At 40.5% G+C, this 24,298-nt stretch overlaps 1 long non-coding RNA gene across 1 annotated transcript; it reads left to right on the plus strand.

The window, feature by feature from the left end:
• The first annotated feature begins 19,344 nt into the window (after window positions 1–19,344).
• On the plus strand, window positions 19,345–20,927 carry LOC141594182 (uncharacterized). The gene is made up of 2 exons (XR_012522037.1): window positions 19,345–19,688; window positions 20,411–20,927. It is a non-coding gene; the product is annotated as an uncharacterized LOC141594182 (long non-coding RNA).
• The last annotated feature ends 3,371 nt before the right edge of the window (window positions 20,928–24,298 follow it).

Below are 24,298 nucleotides of genomic sequence, written 5' to 3' on the forward strand. Positions count from 1 at the left end.
TTTGATCGAACACCTAATCCCGCCCGCCTCGATAGCGGCCTCTACTAATGATTAGGGAAGTTATTCGTACTCGATATATTGTCGGTTATATGCATGCAATGCAACATCCAAGTTTTAATCCTAGCATGTGAGAATTAACTAAGTCGGTGGACAATTAATTAGGCATACAATTTAGTCGGAGTTGGATTTAATGTTCAATTTACATGTGAAAACATACAAATGAAACAAAACAATAAAGATTACAATGATAGAAATTTGCAATAAAGAAAATTACAATAATTACATTGGAATAGGCGATTTATGTCGAAAATACCTTTAAAACGGACAATTTGAGAAAAAGAAATAAATGGATAAAAAATTATTAACGAAATAAACGAACAGGAATTAGCGATAATACGGATATTAGTTAGTTAATATGTAAACTAGTTAAACTACGTCAAGGCAGAAACGGAGTTCATGGACAGAACTCAGCCAGGAACAGGCGCAGCAGACGCTGCGTCTGTTCTTGGCTCAGTTCTGGCTGTGAAGCCGTATTTGCGAGCCGTTAATGTCGATTGATGATTTTAATGGTTGATTGATAATATTTACTCGGATGAAAGTGATTAGCAGGTTACTTAACATATGAATGGGTCATGAAAGCAATAAAACATGGATGAGATGGAATTAAATGAATTATTGAATGAATGAATGATTAATTAGTGAATTATAAACAAACTAAACTAATTAATTAGGTTAAACATGATGAATTGATGATGAATTAAACAATGAACACGATAAAAGACAGGTTAGAATGTATCAATGACGAATTCCAGAGACTCAATATGAACAAATTGAATCTCTAAAATCCGGGTTTGAATTTAATGACGAAAACCCGCAAATATTAATTATAAGGGATTTAAGTCGGATTAAAGATGAATTAAACATGTTAATGAATGATGAATAACAAATATACATGTGATTATTGATGATTATGACGAAGAATTAATAAGCGAACAAGCAAAAGAAAGATTTTGAATACGAATTACAGAGGACAAACGAAGAAGAAAGGAAGCAGGAACTGCGGCAGCCTCACGAAGAGGCGCAGCAGAATCGCGCTCCTTCAAGAGGCGCAGCAGCGATTGCTGCGTCCTTTCTCGATGGTTATCTACTGGAAATCCGCGAAAACAGGTTTTAACAAAGGGTTTTAGAAATCGGTTTTAATCGGTATTTTCGACATAAACCTTACAATGGATTATACAATAAATAAATACAATAAATAAATAAGGATTATACACCCTCAGACTTACATGTTGACGAAACGAGAAGGACTAAGATATCGATTAGAGATGCTCGACGCGAATGCAGTGAAAGAGTGCCCTCGTAAGAGGAAAACGATTAAGTTGATTAATTAGATTGATTATTGTGTAGTTGGTCAAATTGGTCGGTCATGCAAACGGAGAGGCTGGTACCCGGAAGGATCCGAGCTTACGTGGTCGAATGTTCAAGCACGTAGGCGCCAATTAGTAAGAACAAAGTCTAGAATGCAAAGGGAGAAGAGAAGGGCGGACACTCGCGTGAGAAATATGAGGAACGAAGGCTCCTATTTATACTAATCACGTGGAGGAATTAGGGTTTCGGAGACTCTTTGGAAGTGAATCTCGGAAAGATATGAAAAAGATACGAGAAACATGCAGAAAAGGGCCCGGGAAGAGGCGCAACAGCCTATCTTGCGTCTCTTGGAAGAGGCGCAAAGACTCGCTGCGTCCTTTCCCAGGAGGTTTCCTCCTGCTGAAGAAAGATTTCCGTGTTTGAGTTATGGTAGGACGGAAATAATTCGATCTTCCTTAATATTTATCATGAATATTACGGGATATTATTTGCCAAAAGATAAAACTTGTAAAATATGGAATAGAAATATCCGGAACATTCCAGAACATTCCGACTCGGGATTTATCAGTTATCAGAAAATGGAGACGGTTTTTGACCCGGACTCCGAATGTACTCTAATTACTGCCAAAACGACCGTATCAGGACGTAGATGACAACTAAGAGGTCGACATTAATATTTGAGCAATCACTTGACGATAATCTTACGAACTGTCACAAATAGTTCTGCGGATCAAACATGCGGCCCAATCATCACTGGGTGGTTTGTGGGAGGTGCAGAAATGAGGTGTCTACAGAGCCCCCACTTTGACTGAGGCTTGGACAAGGCGAAAGTCAAAGTATAGCCATCACGTCAATCGAAGATTACAACCTGACGACTATGGCGACGCGAGGCGGTTCAAGGGGTCTGAACCAAGGACCTGTCGTCGGGAACATTTTAGAGTCTGTCGACTATCGGGGAGGGTCGTTTAAAGTCCATTAGACTACGTAAGGAAGCTCGCCAGCCATAAGAAGAGATCATACCTGAGACTTAAACGAACTTCGCGGGGAAACAAGAAATATTGAAAGCAGCAGGACGTCGGTAGAACTGCGGGGGATCCGCTGCGTCGGTCTCAAGCGACTCGGCAAAACTTGAGGTTGAATCGCTTGCGTCGGTCTCAAGCGAACTCTTATCGGGGAATATGTTGACGACTAGGAACATCTTGATCGTCGTGGGAGAAATCTCGAGTGAGCGATCGCAAAATACTACCGCGCTGCCTGGATAAAAGAATTGAGCAAGATCGCAAAATACTATGCACGGATAAAATGAATTGAGCAATACCGCAAAATACTACTCATATTTGGATAAAATGATATGAGCAATCTTTGCAAAATATCTTCTGCGCCGGATAAAAGGATTTGAGCAATCGCAAAAATCGCTTTGCGCCGGATAAAATGCGGGCCGGAACGAAAGATAAATCATCGAAACGGACCAAAAGAATATAACAGCGTCGAGGAAGAGGCGCACCAAAGATGGGCCCACAAATAACGAACTCATAACGAATTTTTGAAAATTCGTATGGAGGGAACGTGAGGAAGAGGCGCAGAAGAGCGCGTCTCTTGGAAGAGGCGCAAAGACCGCCGCGTCTTTTCCCCAATTTGGCTTTTTCTGCGTAAAAACGCGAAATCAGAAGGATTGTATTTCATTATTTCGCAACAAAATTCTTGCAATTTCTCTCTCAAATCTTCACCATTTCCGTCGAGGTTTGATCCAAAAGCTTGCTTGAAATATGACTAATCGAGGTATGTGTTCCAATCTTGCATTAATCATCTATATTTGTTGAATTTTGAGCCGCGAAATCTAGGGTTTTCGACCCTTTTGATCGAAAATTTGGGTCTTTTCCCCCAAATGGATTTGCCATGCCAAATTGATGTTAGAAACGGATAGTAGGCAATGTTAGGAACATAACCATGTATTTGTCTTGAATTTTCGTCGAGTTTTGAGCCCTTGAGTGAAATTTGAGACGGTTTTACAACTAAACCGTAAATTGCTTCGAAAGTAGCCTTAGGATTGCCCATTTGCGATGAAATTTGATATTTGGAATCCTTGAATGATGGGTAAACTTTCTACCATCTCGGAATTTCGGTTTGTAACAACTTTTTCAGGACACCTTTTAGGGCATAATCGCCGTTATAACGAAATGCTGCCGAATTTTCGATTCGAGTCCGGAACTAGGCTTTGACTTGGACTTGACTTAACCCAATTTATCACATGAGTGATTGGGTTGGTGGGAATGTGGCCAAAGATGGCCGGAAAGGGGTGTTTCCAGGGCTTTGAAGGCTCGAAAACTCCTTAACAAAGGCTTGTCGTCATGTGACGCGGCCCGAATTTACTTTAATGTTGCAGGTGATGATGCTTCTACTTCTGGGAGGACTCCCATGGAGATAGACGCCACTACTGTTGAGGAGGCTTTAGCGTGAGCCTTCACCACCGCGGTGATGGTCGCCGAGTTTCACGAGGAGGAGGGTCGAGGAGGAGGAGATCCCGAGACGAGCCAACGTTGGGCGAGGAGGTCATTAGCTGAGGGGAGCTCCTGCGTGGGCCGAGACCTGGGAGAGTAGGCACCTGGTGTGGGCTGCCGAGGGTCACCTGTCTTACAGGACGGTGAAGAGTCTGGTAAATAGGAATTCACTACTCATTATCCATCCTCTTTCATTCTTTTTGTCCAAATTTCTTTCATATTTCATTCAAAACAAAAGATAGCTTTGTTTCCAAATCATAATAGGAGGCCGGGAACATCAGGTCGTTCTCGGGTTACACGACAGCGATGGAGCACTACGAGCGGCTGTCGGCGGAGGAGAGGGCCATGATCGAGCGTGGGGCGTTCGGTCCTCTGGTTCAGGTCTGGAGGGATATCGTGAAGAGGAAGTTGCGGACTAACCTTAGCCTGGTCCGTGCTTTTTTGGACCGATTCTGGGATACGACTTCCACGTTTCACCCGCTTTCGGTGAGGTGGGAGTCCCTTTGGAGGACTACGGCATGATTTCCGTGCCGTGCGGGACCGAGGAGATGGTGTGGCCGGAGGCGCCATGAGGGCGGACTCGGCCGAGGCGAGGAGGTTGATCGGCCGGAACTTGTCGCCGAAGGTCTGTTGCGATCTTCGGGTTTGGTACCCAGACTTACGTTCGAGACTACTTTGCGGGGAAGACCCCGGCGTTGGTGACGATCGATGGGAGGGAGACGGCTCCTCCTCCTTGTCTGGTGAGCGCAGGGCTCGTCGTGGTCGTGGTGGTTTTTGTCTTCGATTTACCTCGGAGACAAGGGCGAGAGGCCGTCGACGAAGCTTCTTCCCTTTCTTTTCGACCCGAGTTCCCTAGGGCGTTGGGACCGGGTCACTTTTGGTTTTGCGGTCCTCATCCGCTTCATGAGGGCCATGGTTCGTCCGGAGTTGATGGAGAAGGGGACTTCTCCTAGTGCTGTCGGACCTGGACTACTGTTGGAGGTATGAACCTTCCTTCTTTGGACCAATAGTAAATTCTTTCCTTTATCGAATCACGAAAGATCGTCATTGATTATTCTGCTTTACAGGCGTGGGTGTACTCCTACTTCCCGAGTCTCGCGCCGAAGAGGACGGAGCCGCTGGAGAAGGCCTATCCCGCGGTGAGGGATTGGGTGATGTGCCGGACGAAGAGCAAGCGTTCTTCTCACAATGTCTACCGGCGGGACGTGAGCGCCCTTCAGCTGAGCAGCGTGAGTATCCCATCTATATTCACTTGCTTCTTATATTGTCTTTTAATTGATCATAGGAATGATCCTTGCCTTATCTTGTCGCAGTGGGTGCCCAGACCTTGGGCGGAGTACGTTGGAGCGCCTCCTTTTGTTGCTGAGGTCCTTCGACCTAGGAGCCCGAGTCGGCTGCTGTTGTGGACGTCGATGGATCCTGTGTGGTATCTGGGCGAGCGTTTGGCTCGTCAGTGCTCTCGAGACGCGTTGACGGTTCCCGTTGATCCTCCGAGGATGATGTTCAGGGAGCCTACCGAGGCTGAGAGGGAGGCGGACCTGGCTGGCGCCAGTGGCGACGACCTTCTTCTCCCTGGCGAGGACTACTCGGCGTTCCTTTACGGGAGGTTGGCGTACTGGCCAGTAGTGGTGAGTATTTTTTACTTTTCCTTGATTTTGATTTCACGACGTAAGATCATCGATTAGTGAGAGCTATTTGTCTTTGCAGGAGGTCGAGGCGGCGGGCATCGAGCCCCCAGTGTACCCTGAGACCCTTGAGTACACCGACGCGACCGGGAGGACGACTATCTCCGAGCTGCGTGACTTTGACGTAGCGGTGACGAATGCTGGCCTAGACGACTGGCAGCATCTGATTCGGAGGGTGAGCCCCCGGCTTATATACCTTTTGTGTAAGAACACATTTGATTGAACTTGTTCACTTTACTGAGAATTTCTTTTGAAATGTAGGTCGCACCGTCTCGGTTCGTGGCACTATGGAGGGTGGCCAACCGGCTACGAGCTACCGCCATCGAGGCACTCGTCGATGGTCGAGGTCGACAGGTATGAACCTCATTTGATTTCTTTTGATTTTTTTTTTTTTTTTCTGATTTTCCAGTTTTTTGCTTGAATTGATTGACATGAGCCAATTTACTTCTGTTTACAGGCTGGCCGCGAGTCGGAGCGAGAGTTGACCCAGTCTCGGGAGGAGACAACTCGCTTGTTGAGGGAGCTCGAGTTTCGGGATGCCGAGATTGCCGCTCTTACGGCGAGGGTTGCTGAGTTGGAGGGTGCCCAGCAGTAGTTTTGTGTAGTTTTGTAGACTTGTACATTTGAGCATCTGATTTGAACATTTTTGGACTTTGTTTGGGGCGCAAGCCCCCAGTTTGCTTGTACATTTTCTTCATTTGGTGTATATACGACGGCCTGAGTGCCTTTGCTGCTGGGTTGTGTTGCTTGTATCTGCAGGTTAGTTTTTGAACAGGTTTGGTAGATAACGGTTTACGCCGTCATGCTGCCGAAATTTACATGGAAATCACGCAAAACATACATTTTATACACATGTGGCCTTAACTAGCGCAAAATGAGACTCGAAAGAACACGAAAATGCGAAAATTTTGCCGGAAATGACCGGACGGTAGGGAGGGTTACCCCCTTAAAAAAAGAGAAAAGAGAAATCTATAAGTGTAGAAATGGAGAAATGAAAATAATATATAAATGAAACTTATTTCCTAAAAAAAAATGAAAAAAATGGAAAAATGGAATTTATTTCCTAAAATGAAAATGTATTTTATTTCCTGAAATGAAAATGTGCACGTGTGGAGAAATGGCGAAATGTCGATGTCGTCTCGGAATGCGTGCCCGCGGATTTAGGAAATTCGAAACATGGTAATATTCCCGTATTTACCAAAATAAAACCTCGCAGGAATAGGAAATCATGCGTTATAGAATTAGGAAAGATCCAACACGGAAATCACAGAAGTGAGACTGGGGAAGAGGCGCAGCATGAGCTGCATCCTTTTGAAGAGGCGCGCAGTCTTTGCGCTGTTCCTACAGTCCGTTCTGACGGATTTTTGGAAACAGCAATTAGTATAAATAGAAGCGTCGATGGATTTTTAATTCACATAAATCTTCCGTCTTTTCTTCGTCTATTCACATAAAATTCCCAACATTTTCAAGAGAAAATTATCATCATGAATACTTTGGAGATCCGCTTGAAGGAATGGACCAATGAATTTTCGAATATGGAGAAGCATGACATGGGTGCTTATAACCTTGGGTCCTTATTGAGTTTGAAACTCATTAAAATTGTAAAACCATTCTTGGATGCTTGCCTTGACTATTGGGACCCGAATTATCATGTTTTCGCTTTCCCAGGAGGTGATATTTGCCCATTTCCTGAAGAAACAGTTGCTATTGGTGGGTGGGACCCCGAACATTTACCTGCCATTCCTTCCACTTCACAAGGGTATAAGAGCAAATTCAGAGACTTGCTTGGACTGACCAGACTTGAGGTGGATCGTCTAGTTACCCCGAAAGGTGTGAGAATGTTGGACTTTATTGATCGATTCATCAACAGGGCCGACCCTACCGTCTCTCATGTTGCTAGGAGGAGAGCATTTGGCTTTTGTTTGTTGCATGTGTATGTCTTCCAGGGACATGTTGATGAAGACTTGAGAGGTGATCCTCGTCTTTTGTGCCTTATCGAGCAAATGGAGCTGCGCAGGAGCCCAGCTTGCTTATGCTTAGGAGAGATTATCTTGGGTTTGGATAATAGGAAATCCAACCGCGATCTGCCGGTTTTGGGGAGTCCCGTCATCCTACAGGTAAAAGACACCTTTTCTTTCTCTTTTTTTTTTCTTTTTTCTTTTTTTTTTGTTCGTTTTTTTTTTATTGGTGTCTAATACCTGCTTTTGGTAGGTTTGGCTTATGGAACGGCTCCGATTGATCGAGCCCCCAGTTCATGCACTTTCCTATCATTCCCGTATGATTGCGATGAGGACGCGGTTATACATGGTGGACTTCACCCGGGTCTGCGATTATTGGAAGAATAAGCTGAAGAGTGATGATGACCCGTTAATTAGGTGGGTCGTACCGTGGTGGCACCTCAAGTCTGTTACTGGAGTGTCTTCTTTGGATCCCACTAGGTCCGTGCGCATTCCGGGATTGGAGTTCATGGTATGCATTTTCCCGGAAAGATTGATGAGGCAAGTTGGGCTGAAGCAGACGATCCCGAGGCTTGATACTGTCCCGCAGACTGCTTTGGTGCTTACTACCGAGAGCCGAAGAGAGTGGGCTATTAAATGGGCCCAAAGAAACATGTGGTTCTTGAACTTCTCCGCCAATGCTTTATGGGTGCCAGATTCCTATTTGAGGTGGAAAAAGGCTGCGACTCCGGAAGAGCGTGAGAGACTAAGGAAACGCGAACCTGTCGACTACAAGGTGCGCGAGGGAGAGAAAGAGAAGGAGAAGCATCTGACAGAGGGAGAAGAAGAAGTCGGGCTTCAGGTCATTCGTCCTTCAAAGAAATCAAAGACTACTCCTGTTGCAGAAATGGTGATTGGCAAGAGTGGAAGAGTCAGGCCTCGAGAAAGACCGTTGGTGATTAGGTCTGAAGTGGTGCAAGAGCGCCCAGCTCGAGGTCGTGACAAGAAGTATGTCAAGAATGACAAGGGCAAAGGAAAGATGGAAGAATAGCCCAAGTCTTTATTTTATTATTTGATTATTATTGTCGTTGTAATAAAAAGGAGGGATTTTTAGAATCCTAGCCTATTCTATTTTATTATGTAACGTACTATTATTATTAGAAAACCAAATGGAATAAAAAAGGTTAAATGGTTATGAAACCGTTGTGATTTTCTTTTATTATTCTTGTCGAATTTCAAATGCCATGCAAATGTCCTTCTATTTACATTTCAGATATAATGGGTTGAATCCTGTGAAGGATTGCCTACGTATTCACTTTTGAAAAGCGAAATCAAACCCTTGCGCGTAGTTCGAGTAAATGTAAAAGAATAATTGTTCGAAGCAAGAGCTTTTAATGAACATAGAAAATAAGCATGAGCTTTTGCTTGTTCTCAAGGTGCGAATTTAGTTTATTTGATGATATGAGGATGACAATCTTGTCAAAATGCAAGAGCACAGTGACGTTAACTTATTTCGGTTTGGCCAGGGGCCGTTTATTTAGTGCCACAAGAGCGACACATGGGTTTACACGAGGCGCGTGTTTGGTCCTATTCTAGGCATAGTATCGCTTCAATTGGTCAAGGTTTGTGGGGTTGGAAAACTCATTCCCATCTAGGTCTGTGATTCTAACCGCACCCCCTGGGAGTATGGATTTGACTAGATATGGTCCGGCCCAATTAGGTTTGAATTTTCCTCTTGGGTCGACAGGTAAAAGAGCTCTAACCGATTTGAGTACTAAGTCTCCTTCTTTGATGTTTCTTGGCCTAACCCTTTTGTTGAAAGCTCGTTTGATACGTGCATGATATGTTTGGACATTATGCAAGGCGCGCAGCCGACGTTCATCCAGGAGGATGAGTTCTTCATATCTATCCCTCTTCCAATCGGCTTCAGGGATTTGGCTTTCGAGTAGAATACGCAAGGATAGTATTTCTAGTTCGACTGGTTGTACGGCTTCCATGCCGTAGGTCAAATAGAAAGGAGTAGCCCCAGTGGGCGTCCTGACAGATGTACGATACCCCCATAAGGCAAAGGGTATTTTGCTTGGCCAATCTCTGTAGTTGTCGGTCATTTTCTTGAGAATTGTGACAACATTTTTGTTTGCTGCCTCTACCGCGCCGTTAGTCTGTGGTCTGTAGGGCCAAGAGTGGTGATGCTTAATCTTATATTTGGCTAGCAATTGCTCGGTTTCAGCTTGGAAATGTGACCCATTATCGCTAATGATCTCATGTGGGCAACCATATCGACAGATGATGTTGCTTTGTATGAATTTTGCCACATTCTTAGCCGTAAGACCAGTGTAGGAAGCCGCTTCTACCCATTTGGTGAAATAGTCAATTGCCACTAGGATGAAACAGTGACCTCCTGTTCCGGCTGGGGTTATCTTTCCGATTATGTCAATTCACCATGCAGAAAATGGCCAAGGAGATATCATCGTATAGAGCAATGAAGGAGGGACATGTTGCACATTCCCGAAGATTTGACAATTGTGGCAATGTCTTACGTATTTGATACAATCGGATTCCATTGTAGTCCAATAATATCCCAAACGTGTGATTTTCTTTGCCATCATAGGCCCACTCATGTGAGGACCGCATTCTCCGTCATGGACTTCTTCCATCACCTTTCGTGCCTGTGAATGATCGAGGCAACGTAGGACTACACCAAGAGGTGTTCTTTTGTATAATTCTCCTTGCATCAGAATGTATTGGGAAGCTAATAGGCGTATAGCACGTTGTCCCCTCTTGTCCATATCCGGCGGATAGGTACCATTGAGCTTAAAGTTCAAGATTGCTTGGAACCAGGGTTCCTGCGCGATTTCCTCTTCATCGGTGATTTGGTGGACATAAGCCGGCTCTGACCGTCGTTCGATGCACAAAGGCATGTCCATCATGTGATCTGGCATATTTATCAAAGATGCAAGTTTCGCAAGAGCGTCTGGAAATTAATTTTCCTCCCGAGGTAGGTGTAAGTAGGTTACGTGATCAAAGAATTGAGCGACTTGGTCTATCCTAGCTTGATAGGGTGCAAGGCTTTCACTTCGGATTTTCCAAGATCCTGTAACTTGGTTGATAATCAGTGATGAATCCCCATGTACTCGGAGGTTTTTGATTCCTAAGCTTACTGCCGCTTGTAGTCCGATGAGACAAGCTTCATACTCTGCAGCGTTGTTTGTCACCTCGAAGTCGAGTTTGACAGCAATTGGCGTATGCTCACCTTCAGGAGAAATGAGCAACACTCCTATTCCGAATCCTCTTAAGTTTGATGCTCCATCAAAGTATAGATCCCAGGAGTCTACATCTGTTTGAAGTATATCCTCGTCGGGAAATGACCAAGTATCTATGGTTTGTGCGTCGTTGATAGGATTTTCTGCGAAGAATTCGGCGACGGCGCGACCTTTTATGACTTTCAGTGGCACATATTTGAGGTCGAATTCTGAGAGCATTAGAGTCCATCTTGCCAGACGTCCGTTAAGGACGGGTTTCTCGAAGAGGTATTTGACTGGATCCATTTTAGAGTATATCTTGACGGAGTAGCTAAGCATGTAATGACGTAGCTTCTTTGTTGCCCACACAAGAGCGAGGCATGTCTTTTCGAGTTGTGAGTATTTGCACTCATATTCCAAGAACTTCTTACTTAGATAGTAAATAGCTCTTTCTTCGCTTCCTACGGTTTGAGCCAGCATAGCACCCATGGCGGTTTCGGTTACTGTGAGATATAAACCAAGAGGTTGATCTCGTTGTGGCGGCATGAGTACTGGTGGTTTAGCCAATATCTCTTTGATTCGGTCGAATGCCTTTTGACAATCATCATCCCACATGGTGTGGTCTGTTTTCTTGAGTTTCTTGAAGATAGGCTCGCAAATCAACGTGAGTTTCGATATGAATCGACTTATGTATTGTACTTTTCCCAGGAATCCTCTGACTTCTTTTTCTGTTTGGGGTTGTGGCATTTCGATCAGAGCTTTGATTTTAGAAGGATCTATTTCTATTCCTCTTTGACTAACCACGTATGCCAGGAGTTTGCCAGATGTCACCCCAAATGTGCATTTCTGAGGATTGAGCCTCATGTTGTACTTCCGTAGCCTTACGAAGAACTTGCGAAGGTTCGCAATATGCCCATCTCTTTCTTTGGATTTGACGATCATGTCATCTATGTATACCTCAACTTCTTTGTGCATCATGTCATGTAGGAGTGTAGTTGCGGTGCGTTGGTATGTAGCTCCGGCGTTGATTAATCCAAACGGCATTACGGTATAGCAATAGGTTCCCCATTGGGTGACGAATGCGGTCTTATGCATATCTTCCATGGCCATCTTGATGTGGTTATAACCCGCATATCCATCCATGAAGGATAGTAATGCGTGGTCTGCAGTATTGTCCACTAATATGTCGATGTGAGGTAGAGGAAAGTCATCTTTTGGACTTGCTTTGTTCAAGTCCCTAAAGTCAACACAAACACGGATTCTCCCATCCTTTTTTGGTACGGGTACTATGTTAGCTACCCGGTGTAATACTCGGAAACTTTGATGAACCCGGCTTTGAATTGCTTGTCAACTTCTTCCTTAATCTTTAGAGCCCATTCTGTTCTCATTCGTCGAAGCTCGTTTCACGGGTTTGAAACCCGGCTTAATCGGAATCCTATGTTCGGCAATATCCCTGTCGATCCCTGGCATGTCTTTGTAGGACCAAGCGAAAACGTCTTTGAATTCATTTAGGAGGTCTATGAAATCGGCCCTTTCGGTAGAGCTCAAGGTATTCCCTATCCTAAGTTCTTGGGGTTCTAGTTCGGTTCCTACGTTGATGGGTTCGGTGTCCTCTATTACAGGTCCCCCTTCCCCTTCCTGCAGTATTTCTTTGGCTACGTAGGGAGGTATTTCGGTCAAGTCTGGGTCTTGGTCATCCTCAGTATCATCATAAACAGAATTACACTCGAAAGAACACACAGAGTAAGCAGAACCTGATTTATTCATATTAAAATTTGAGTAAAGTTGAAAGAAAGAAGCCAACTGATCCATGGTCAGTGGTGGCAAAGGGACAGTGGTTGGGGCATTCCCCGAACTACTGTGACTACTCGAGGCTAAGTTAGGAGAAACGAAAGGAGTGGGTATGACAACAGGAGTAGACTCTCTAATGACTTCTCTAGACTCCGACTCTGACTCCGACTCCGACTCGAACTCATCGTCTTCTGGTTCTCCTTTGAACATCTCTCCTTCTCCAGTGGTGAGCTTGAAGAGTCTTCCTTGGTTGTTGGTCCATTTGATTGATTTTCTCCATCCTTTCTGCTGCTTTGTGTCGGTTTCTGTGATCAACGCGGTAGGGTTGAAGCGATCGTCCTGAAGTATCATAGTAATGATCTCATCCTGCGCGGCCCTAATGAATCTGTCTTCTCCAAACAAAAGGCTAACGGCTTGGTCGTCTAAGCAAGGTGCTTGAGGGGTTTTGACGGTAGGAACCGTTTCTGGAGGAATGAAGTAGCAATCGTGAAAGATCTCGATTCCGGCTAGCTTCCTCTCAAGGTAATGCCAAGGTTCGGGAAATCCATAAAAGAGCTCCGAACTTCCTTCTTGAACAAAGTATCCATTTAAGGTAGGGAGATAGGGCCTCATTTGGACTCCCACGTGCTTGCGGTTTTGGACTTGGGCCAGCATTTCGAGGACTTTCTCTTTTGTAGGTTTGTACCCTAGTCCAAGTGGTATCCTTGTTGAGTTGCCTTTCTTGTGTGGTGCGAAGGTATTCTTCCGAATTGGGTTCAAAGGCATTCCAGGGAAGTATCCCTGGGACTTGAGTATGTGGTTGACCACTAAGTTGGAGTAGGGATTATAGTATAAGGGTGCCAACTCACTTTCTATGACATTCACACTTTGGAAGCCCCCAAGTTCGTATACGGGATCTGCAAGGACTTGATTGTTCGATTGTTTCTCGATTATTGCCTTGATGGGTGACGAAGTGATCGTCACTACTTTGCCATTTAGTGGGATCTTGATCTTTTGATGAAGGGTGGATGTTACCGCTTTGGAAGCGTGAATCCAAGGCCTTCCCAGAAGTATATTAAATGAAGCTTCGATGTCCACTATTTGGAAGTTAACCTTTCGTTCGATTGGTCCCGTGGCTATGGTTAGGCTAGAAAGTCCAACCACTTTTCGTCGTGTACCGTCATATGCACGTACACCTTGATTGGTGGGAGTCCAATCCGACTCTTTCATGCCTAACTTGTATGCCGTTTTGAGGGGTATGACGTTGACCGCGGAGCCATCATCTACCAAGGTCATTGGCACATTCTTCTTTAGACAAATGACAGTGATATATAAAGCAAGGTTGTGACTAGCGCCAAAAGGTGGCAAGTCTTCGTCTGAGAAAGTAATAGGATTACTTAGCTTCGGTGATTCTTGGAAGACCAAGTTGACTACATCTTCAGGAGTGGAGTTATGTGCTACACTTAGCTTGGCCAAAGCTTGCAGTAAAGCTTGGCGATGCGGGAATGAGCTTGCTATTAGTTGCCAGACTGAAAGATCAGCCTTGGTCTTTTGTAATTGCTTGAGCAACTGATCAGTAGGGTCATCTTTGTTGTTATTTGGTGTGATGACGTTGGTTGGACCGTTTTGAGTAGTGTTTTGATATGGGCGACCCGAACGAGTTAGGTGATCCACATCTTGGTCTTTGCCATTTTGGACTATTTCCTTGACTACGGAGTTTTCAATGAGATACTCGTCCTCATCATTATCGGCCCAAACCCCATTGATTGCAGCCAGTTCTCTCATTCTTATGATGTCACTTTCTAGTCGTATGATTTGATCGACTAGTCTATCAACCACGGTGACTACTTCTTGCATAGTGGCATTTTGAGAGAAGATTAGTGGCGCATGTCCTTCGGGTATTGCGTTGGGATTGCGTAAGGTTGTTACCATGCTTTCTAGCTCCCAAACTTGTCTATCTACACTCCTTGCCCATGTGATGAAGTCGGGAATGGTAGGGGAGATAGTAGAGTAGAACCCCTCTTTCTCAATTGCATGAATTTCATTTTCGGCGGGAGAAATGAGGTGTGAGCAATCTAAGGTAGATTCATCACTTGTAATCACTAGAACTCCAAGAGGATTCTGAGTGTTGTTGGGTTTACCTCCTGGTGGTATTGGGAGTCGACCATCTTCAATCATATCTTGAAGCACGTGTTTCAACTTGTAGCATTTTTCTGTGTCGTACCCCTTGCCTCTATGGTATTCACAGTATGAATTTTCATCCCAGAACTTGGACTTCCTTTCGGGTTCGGGAGTAGGTCCAATGGGTTGGAGTTTACCTTGCTTCATTAGCCTTTTTAGAGCGTTGGAGTAAGTATCCCCAAGGTTTGTGAACTTCCTTGGTGGGCTAGTTTTCTTGGATGGCTCGAGAAGGTTAACCTCATCGGTCTTGCTAGTAGAGCCGTATGAACGACTCCTGGACCCTTGATATCCTCTACCTACCGTTTTGGACAAGAGTCCTTTACGGATGTCATCTTCAATTCGTGTCCCTAATATGGTTAAATCCTTGAAGCTTTTGATGTTTTGGTATCTCAAATGATTGGCATATATGGGCTTGAGATTATCCACAAATTTTTCCACAAGAGTAGCCTCATCCGGGCGTTCAACTAGTTGAGTATTAGTCTTCCTCCACCTACTTAGGAAGTCGGTGAATCCTTCTTTGTCATTTTGGGTAAGAACCTCTAGAGTACGCATGTTGACTTGGATCTCGGCGTTATCCGCATATTGTTTAGAGAATTCGATTGCGGCGTCTTCCCAAGTAGCGACCTTCTTGTGATCTAAAGTGTAGAACCATTGCTTCGGGATGGTGTCAAGAGATGAAGGAAAGATCCTTAAGAACATCTCGGGTTTGATGCCTTTGATAGACATGTAATCCTTGAAGGCACGGATGTGGTTCAAAGGGTTCTCGTGTCCCTTGAACTTAGGGATATCCGTCATGCTAAAGTTAGTTGGCAATTTGGAGTTGACGGCCTCATACTTGTGATTGTTTTCCCTATAGATGTCATCCCCCTTAAGGTACATCAATTGCTCCTCTAGGTATTGGAGTCTTTTCTCAGCTGCAGTCGTCCCTATGATAGGATTCTCATCTTTAGACTCGTCATCGGAAAAACGTAGTACTTCACCTTTAAGGGGAGGCAACTTTCCCTCTACATCAAAGATACGGCCTTCGATAAGTTCAAGGCGGTCATAGGTTTGTTCTTGAGTGATTTGCATTTGGGTTAGCGCGGCTAGGATTCAATCATTACTCTCTTGAATTTGCTGTAGATTTGTTTCCTCACTTGATCCGGGAATCTTGGAAACTGGATAAGAGATCGGCGACGAATCAAAACACGATCGGCCATTCTATCACACTTGCTAAAAGAGGAAAAGTTTTGACTCTTGAAGTGGGTGTGTGCCACTTGTGTTGAGTGAGTTTTGAAGAAAGACAAGGTCTTTGAAAATGTGTGTCCTAGTCAACTGTAGTGTAGTTGTAGGAGTGGACTCGAAGTGAGGTTTTGAAATGGGCTTGTGGCCCGAATTTTGACATGACAAACGGACAGAGTTTTGACCGGATTTTGCGCTAATTGAAGGCCTATTTCGAAATTCTTGTTTGAAAAAGGATTTTGATTTTTGAAAATTCGTCATGGTTTTGTTTAGAAGTGGTGATCACGTAGGGTTTTACACATTTATATAGGCATTATAACGAGATGCTGAGTGCATTTAGAAGGGTTTTGGTTTAAAGGGTGGGTTGCCATACCGAACCATCAAACCCAAAGTCTGTGGAGAGGCTCGTGCCAAACAAGAGTAAGGCCGATTCCAAGTCCATTTCCTCAAGTGGTGAAGGCCCTTGACACAAACAAGAGTAAGCATCATGGTACGGATGACGTCAATCGCTATCCATCCTTAGGCCCAAATAAGAATTAGGACCGTTTAGACGGGACGATTGGTCGAATGGTTTGGGTTGGGCCTAGGAAGGCCGAATAAAACGATCTAGGAAGACCGAGTTATGAAAACCGACAATTGTCTTGTACAAACTTATTCCCTAACCTTGTTCGAGTTTCACCCTAGCTACACGTAAGTGTATTCCCCAGCGGAGTCGCCAAACTGTGGACAGCGGGCCGCCCACGGGGGCGCTTGGTGAGAAAGCGAAAACAAGCGTTTGCATTTTGTATGGAGTCGCCACCAATTTTTATGGGAAATTGGAACCGTTCGAATACCTCATGTCATGTCAAGACATAAAGTAATGACATGAACACTAAGCAATCGTTACCCTTAGCATTCTATGTCTAGAATGACTCTCGTGGATGCCAATGAACACGGGTGCTCACGGAGATCTGGAATAAGGGGTGAGGGTACGTATTAGGAAGCTCTTTTGATCGAACACCTAATCCCGCCCGCCTCGATAGCGGCCTCTACTAATGATTAGGGAAGTTATTCGTACTCGATATATTGTCGGTTATATGCATGCAATGCAACATCCAAGTTTTAATCCTAGCATGTGAGAATTAACTAAGTCGGTGGACAATTAATTAGGCATACAATTTAGTCGGAGTTGGATTTAATGTTCAATTTACATGTGAAAACATACAAATGAAACAAAACAATAAAGATTACAATGATAGAAATTTGCAATAAAGAAAATTACAATAATTACATTGGAATAGGCGATTTATGTCAAAAATACCTTTAAAACGGACAATTTGAGAAAAAGAAATAAATTGATAAAAAATTATTAACGAAATAAACGAACAGGAATTAGCGATAATACGGATATTAGTTAGTTAATATGTAAACTAATTAAACTACGTCAAGCGCAAAGAACGGAGTTCATGGATGAGAACTCCCCGAGAGCAGGCGCGTGACAGACTGCGTGTCATTCTTGGCTCGATTTCCGTGAAGCCGTATTTGCGAGCCGTTAATGTCGATTGATGATTTTAATGGTTGATTGATAATATTTACTCGGATGAAAGTGATTAGCATGTTACTTAACATATGAATGGGTCATGAAAGCAATAAAACATGGATGAGACGGAATTAAATGAATTATTGAATGAATGAATGATTAATTAGTGAATTATAAACAAACTAAACTAATTAATTAGGTTAAACATGATGAATTGATGACGAATTAAACAATGAACACGATAAAAGACGGGTTAGAATGTATCAATGACGAATTCCAGAGACTCAATATGAACAAATTGAATCTCTAAAATCCGGGTTTGAATTTAATGACGAAAACCCGCAAATATTAATTATAAGGGATTTAAGTCGGATTAAAGATGAATTAAACATGTTAATGAATGATGAATAACAAATATACATGTGATTATTGATGATTATGACGAAGAATTAATAAGCGAACAAGCAAAAGAAAGATTTTGAATACGAATTACAGAGGACAAACGAAGAAGAAAGGAAGCAGGAACTGCGGCAGCCTCACGAAGAGGCGCAGCAGGAACTGCGCTCCTTCGAAGAGGCGCAGCAGTTGCTGCGTCCTTTCTCGATGGTTATCTACTGGAAATCCGCGAAAACAGGTTTTAACAAAGGGTTTTAGAAATCGGTTTTAATCGGTATTTTCGACATAAACCTTACAATGGATTATACAATAAATAAATACAATAAATAAATAAGGATTATACACCCTCAGACTTACATGTTGACGAAACGAGAAGGACTAAGATATCGATTAGTGATGCTCGACGCGAATGCAATGAAAGAGTGCCCTCGTAAGAGGAAAACGATTAAGTTGATTAATTAGATTGATTATTGTGTAGTTGGTCAAATTGGTCGGTCATGCAAACGGAGAGGCTGGTACCCGGAAGGATCCGAGCTTACGTGGTCGAATGTTTAAGCACGTAGGCGCCAATTAGTAAGAACAAAGTCTAGAATGCAAAGGGAGAAGAGAAGGGCGGACACTCGAGTGAGAAATATGAGGAACGAAGGCTCCTATTTATACTAATCACGTGGAGGAATTAGGGTTTCGGAGACTCTTTGGAAGTGAATCTCGGAAAGATATGAAAAAGATACGAGAAACATGCGAGAAAGGGCACTGGGAAGAGGCGCGGCGAGCCTCATGCGTCTCTTGGAAGAGGCGCAACACCTGCTGCGTCCTTTCCCAGGAGGTTTCCTCCTGCTGAAGAAAGATTTCCGTGTTTGAGTTATGGTAGGACGGAAATAATTCGATCTTCCTTAATATTTATCATGAATATTACGGGATATTATTTGCCAAAAGATAAAACTTGTAAAATATGGAATAGAAATATCCGGAACATTCCAGAACATTCTGACTCGGGATTTATCAGTTATCAGAAAATGGAGACGGTTTTTGACCCGGACTCCGAATGTACTCTAATTACTGCCAAAACGACCGTATCAGGACGTAGATGACAACTAAGAGGTCGACATTAATATTTGAGCAATCACTTGACGATAATCTTACGAACTGTCACAAATCGTTCCGCGGATCAAACATGCGGCCCAATCATCACTGGGTGGTTTGTGGGAGGTGCAGAAACGAGGTGTCTACAATGAGTACCCGTAATTACGTTCATGGGAGGCGCAAGCAATGACGATTCAAAATGGCATGCTTGAGGCTAAAGGTGGGCAGTCCGTCTTGCTTGTGTTGCGACGGGTCAGATTGTACCGTTTATATGGTAAATGGGTAGACAGCGGGTACTATGCATGTACAGTTAATGCAGAGTGATTAGACTGATTGGAAGCAACAAATTATTAAATTACACCCTTCCCAATGGAAGATAATTAACCACAAATCTGAAATGTCAAACGTTTAACCTAATTTTGTTCTTATCAAAATCATTATTTACCCCGTTTTCATCTTCTCTCCTTCCCTATTCCCTTTCAATTTTCTCTGTAAGCCTACAAAATCCTTCATCCAAAGCCTACAAAATACAATACATTATCATAAAATATGGTAACCAAAACAAAACCGGTGAAGAAAAACACAAGAGCAACAAAGGCGGGTGATGATGTCGTTGAGGGTATGTCTTTTCAGTTATCTCATTCTCTCTCTAAGTTCAAACAAATCCCAAAAAAATCCAGACAATAAGCAAAAAATTGACGATATGGTGGTAAAGAAAACACAAGCTAAAAGGTCACCACCTAAAAAGAATACTAGATGGACAAATGCAAGCGACGATTTGGAAGGAGGTATTATCATTTCTATTGATTTATATTTTTTCCAGTTTATGGTTTTGTTGTTTTTTATTTCATTGTTCTTGGTTTATTTGATTTCAATTTTCTGGGATTTTTGGTTTTATTGTTCTTGGTTTATTTGATTTCAATTTTTTGAGTTTTTTGGTCTTATTGTTCTTGGTTTTTGCTTTTTTTTTTTTAGAGATTGTTGTTAATTTGTTATGATCTTTAAAAAAAACTATTTGCATATTTTGTATCTATTTTATGTTTGCTTTTTAAAAACTCGGGTTTATTCTATATGTTATTTTTTTGATTTTATTGTTTCTATATTTATCTTCATCATCCTACATACTATGAAAACATCATATAATATAATTGTGAAATGTGAGTTTATGTGTATAATGTTACCATTTTAGTTACAATTTGTAACTGTTTTACAATACAAATTACAATATGTAATCATATTGGTCATAATGTATCCATATTAGGCAGATTAATATAACCTTTTTATGGTTCGTTTTGATCATATTTGATTAAAATATTAACATATAAGAACACAAAAGGTAACATGTGTGTATGTGTATAAAATGTACCAACTTAGTCATGATATGTAGTCATTTTACAATATGTGAAATATGTAACTCCAATGCTGACATAATATTCTGAATGGCTACATATTAAGTAGAAATATTGACATATTGATTTTGGCTGTTTTTTTTTTTTTTTTTTTTTTGCAGTCGATGGGTGTTGAAGAAGAGGCAACATCTTTGAATAGAAACTTCACCCAATGTTACACTTACACTAGAGTTGGGATGAGAAAGGGTTTCGCATGCGATAATGGTGTTGAAGCGGCAAAGGGAGGTGGTAACGTGAAGAAGCGCTGAAGAAATGTGGGCGGGGAAATTGGATGGTAGTTGTTTGTATTGAACAATGTAGAATCTTATGAGCATGCTATATATGAATCAAAATGGTCACATTTGACTATGTGTATAAAATGTTACTATCTTAGTAAGTATATGTAACCATTTTAGATAGAATATGAATAGAAATGGTTTAAAATATAGAGTTATGCATAACATTTTAGTTAGAAAATGTAACCATTTTAGTCGAAAATGTGATCCTTTTTACATTACATTTGATTTGTTTTTCAAGAAAAAGAATCTTAGAATGATAACATATCTGAATTAAAATGGTGACATAGGATATTTGATTGAAATGTTATCATCTTAGTTATAAAATATAACCATTTTACATTATATTTGATTTGATTTGAATGATTCGTATCATCATAACATATATGAATAACAATGGGGACATATTAGACAAAATGAGTGTCTAATATGTGACCACTTTAGTTCTAAAACACTACAAAAGTTGCTCATTATTTTCGAATATTGATGATTTTATAGATGATATTATTTCAAATGACGATCAAGATTTGATAGTCCGTATTACAAGATAAAACTAAATACAAGTTACAGTTCATAGTACAAGATATTTACTTTATCGTTCAATACGTGACCAATCTAAAGAGGTGACATTTTGTAGAAAGATATAAACATACAACTCCATTAGGGAAATTTAATGCACATCTCACACATGTTCACAAAATTATTCAATATGTCACCATATGTTACCATTTAAGACACGTCATTAAAATATACAAATGAAAGCATTTATCCTTAAAATTGTCATATATTATATTTTGTAACATGGTTACCTAAATTTTATTATGTGACCATTTGAAAAGTATAAGTCATCATTTTCAGCCAACTAATACGTGATGGGGGTAAATAGAGTACACCCAGTTAAATATGGTCACAAATATTTAGGAAATTGAAACATATTTCAGTCTATTACATGTTTACTTAATTGATCAATATGTTACAATCGTTATAGTCTGTAAGATCTCTAAAATTGGTTACAAAGTACTTTAATATATAAACAAGTGGACTCGATTTGGTAACATTGCCTTCGGTTATTTAATCAAAATTTCATACCAACTAAAAATGGAAACAATCTTGGACTTTGATAAAAATAAATAAATAGGAAATTGGAACTTATCATATTTACTTAATTGATCAATATGTTACCATCTCCCAAGGTCCACAATAACGAAAAGGCTACGGATACACATTGTGTATGAGAATTTCATACACAACCAATAACATCGCGACACGTGGCAAACTTGAGTTAATTTCTAGTGGTTAATTAAGGGTTAGATTAGTAATTTAACATATGTAGTTAAGTTGTAAACTCCGGTCAACTCTAATGGTCAATGGCGGCGGTTCACTGCCGATCAACGGTGGGTTAAAAATGTAGTTGGTGAGGTTTGAACCCACAACCTTTTGGTTAATGTGCACTTGCTATTACCACTGTGACACATTCATCTTGTTGTTTTTTGCGTATTTCTTTTGGTATATAGCTTTATTAAGATTTGAGTTGATAAATAAGGTTAATAAATAATTGTAGGGAACATGATATGTACCTATAGTTATTACAAATTGTACATTTACTAGTTTTAATTCCGTGCACGAAATGCACGGGTTGTCTTTTTAAATATGTTGTTGAATTTATGGTAGTCGATCCTTTTATAGTTAGCCGTAATTTTTTTATTAAAATTTGAATGACACTTTTAATAAAAGCGATATATATTGTGTTAAAGTTTCAAAGTTGTGCAAATATAATTGCACATGATAAATTGTTCAATTGTTGAACTAAATAAATAGGTATTCAAGAGTTTCGTGATAGTGAATATCAGCCGTTTAAATATATTACAAATACTCAAATATTTATTTGTAAATAAGATTTCCTTGTTGCTTATTTCGATAATAAATTTGAATTATAATATGCGTAGTATATTACTCCATTTGTCTTAATTGTTTGCTTGTCTCTTTTATTCTTTGTGAGGGGTATTTTAAGCAAATGTAAAAACTAAAGCGGAGGGAGTATAAAATTTTAATGTCACGTCATTGTTTTATGATTAACTTTTCTATAATTATTTTATAAAAGATTAAATTAACGAAACTGAAGTCTCAATTTGTAAAACGAGTTAATGGTCTAGCCTCGTAACTAATCAGCCCAAATGCCAGTACCGTATCCGCAAAATACCTAGGCTTGTAACTAAATCAGCCGAAATGCTAGTATCGTATCTGCTAAATACCAACCAAATAAAACAAAATCATCACAAATTGAGTTAATGAGTACAAAATTTATCTGAACCAAATAAAAAGACATAATCCTTTGAGTAAGTCTCCCTTAAAATGGATACATCGTTTAATTATTAAAACGGGATCATCCTACTTGTGTATATAAGACACATCTAACCTTATTCCATATGCACTCTACTTTTGTTTTATTCTAACTATACTTGACTAGTTTTAAGATTAAAACGAATATAAACCGTTTTTAATAATTTTTTTCACTTTTTATTTAATGTTTTTTTTTGCATATATTTCGATTATTAATATTTTAATATCATTATAATTATTTTTTTCTGCAGGAGTTTACAGATATGCCATTTAATTTATTGTTTGGAAATCTACCATTCAAGTTAAAGACGGTATAAATTTTGTTTTTTTCTACAATTTTTAAATTCTTGGTCATAATTTTTATTTTTTTACGATTTTCTGGCAAGGAATGCTATTTTTTTTAATGTTTTCTACCGATTTTATCAACCAAAAAATAAAATTATTTCGATAATATTTTTTTTAATACTTTGTTCAGATTAGATTGGTAATATTTTAGGAAATGTAATTGTATTAGCTTTGATTTTACATAGTTGGTATGTGATTATATAATCTATAGTTTTGTATAATTCCTATAAATTAGGAATCACTAAAATATAATATAAGATCATAAGATAAATTAGGATATTATGCATTATTTATTACTCCGTAATAATTTATATTTACATACAAAACATAAACGTAAAGATTTTTTTAATGTACCTCCTAAAAAAATTAAGGTACTTGGTGATTCGTTGAAACGTGGTTGGTAAATAATTCACATAAACCTAAATACTTTGATATAGTTAATTACGATATTTATTATAAGATGTACATATATAATATAGTCAATGTAGGTTAGGATCCGGTGAGAACCACCAACATGATGAGAATTGAGAACCGTTAGAAACGTCACTAGATCTCCACCAAATATTGTTTTGAAAGTAGGTATACTGTAATTTCAAGCGCATATGGTACGGTGTACCATCAAATAAAACCGAGCACTATTGAAATTTCAAACGGATATGGTTTTACTTAAACAAATGTTTTCAAATTTTCTTTGTTTTTACGAGATATGGTTTTATCTTACTCAATCGTTGGTTGACTTTTACTCTGCATGAATGTAAATTTTATAATAATTATGTAATTATAATTAAAAATAAAAATTACCATAGGTACATAAAATATTTAGTTAATTTTATCAAGTACATTGAACTAACTCAACATGTACATTAATTTTATAATGAAGGTACATTGAATATAAGTTAGAGGTACAATTAATAGTTATTATATATATATATATGTACATATTATTTTAACTCATGTCTTAACAAAAATATATATAAAAATAGATACAAAAATGTAAACAAGATGGATATGTCATAGTGGTAATAACAA

Source organism: Silene latifolia, chromosome 8 (genome assembly GCF_048544455.1).
Source record: "Silene latifolia isolate original U9 population chromosome 8, ASM4854445v1, whole genome shotgun sequence".
NCBI lineage: Eukaryota > Viridiplantae > Streptophyta > Magnoliopsida > Caryophyllales > Caryophyllaceae > Silene > Silene latifolia.